The sequence below is a fragment of the Lactuca saligna genome, chromosome 8, assembly GCF_052625555.1.
Source record: "Lactuca saligna cultivar CGN05327 chromosome 8, ASM5262555v1, whole genome shotgun sequence".
Taxonomy (NCBI): domain Eukaryota; kingdom Viridiplantae; phylum Streptophyta; class Magnoliopsida; order Asterales; family Asteraceae; genus Lactuca; species Lactuca saligna.
This window is the reverse complement of record NC_136424.1, coordinates 104,241,075-104,242,149: the sequence shown is the minus strand read 5'-3', so window position 1 is coordinate 104,242,149 and position 1,075 is coordinate 104,241,075. Positions and strand designations below refer to the sequence as shown.

The window sequence follows — 1,075 nt, the reverse complement described above, 5'->3', positions numbered from 1 at the left end:
TTTAATTTTAAATTAATATGATTATTATACATACTTCTTAAATATATTTGTTTTCCCTTTTAATGCATGGAAAAACCGAAGTTGAACGATAAATTAGAACGTGAGAAACTACAAGGTACCCAATGGTTTCTTTGGCACAACTTCATATATTTTTATACCTAAAAATAAACTCTCATCTATAAATACCACCTTACATAACACCTTTTTCGGCCACTACTCCCCCGTATACAACTCTATAGTATTTACCAATTAAGAACTAAAACAATCATTCATGACTCTATCTATACCTTCTTCAATGGCTCCATCATCGCCGGTGGTTGTTCACCAGTCACCGTGGCACTCACCGGTGCCATACCTCTTTTGTGGGCTTGCTGTGATGCTCAGTCTCATTTCTTTTTCTCTTATGATCCTCGCTTGCTCCTATGCTAAACACGCCAGAGACGAGGAGAACACCGGAGATGGAGAAAGAGACCTTGAGGCCGGAGATGATAAACCAAACAACGACAAGGAATTATCCTCTGTTTTTGAAGAGAAGTATCTGGTAATCATGGCGGGAGAAGCAAAACCAACGTTTCTGGCGACACCCATCTCGAGCAAACCCTTAATGTTTTGTAGATGTAGTCGCCGGAGCTACTCGACGGAAAATTCCTCGACGTCGGAAGTGGTAATGACGGAGGAGAATCAAGAAGAAAAACAGGGGAGGAGTAGTGATCAGGTACAAGTTAGGAACACGGGGAATCAGGACACCACAGATCATATCCCTTGATATCTTCCAAATTTTAGCTCTTTTGCGTTCAAGGTACCCATCGAATGAAATACCGAATGTTGGCGATTGTGGGTTGTATGGTAGATAGGGTAGGGACTACTGTAGGTGATCATTGAGCATTACCTCGTATTTCTTAGTTTTAAGTTTTAACCAATCGGAATGTACATAAAAATTACAAGGAACGAAAGAAGACACTTGTTTACATTTTATTTGTGTTTTCATGCTTTCTATTTAAATATCCAAAAATCTCTTTTGCCCAAAATAATACATACTGTCGGAAGAAAATGACATGCAACATACAAATTAAAC

The 1,075-nt window shown here is 38.9% G+C and overlaps 1 pseudogene; it reads left to right on the top strand.

Annotated features, from left to right (window-relative positions):
- The first annotated feature begins 271 nt into the window (after positions 1 to 271).
- On the top strand, positions 272 to 766 carry LOC145009970 (protein GLUTAMINE DUMPER 2 pseudogene; annotated as a pseudogene).
- Positions 767 to 1,075: the final 309 nt, after the last annotated feature.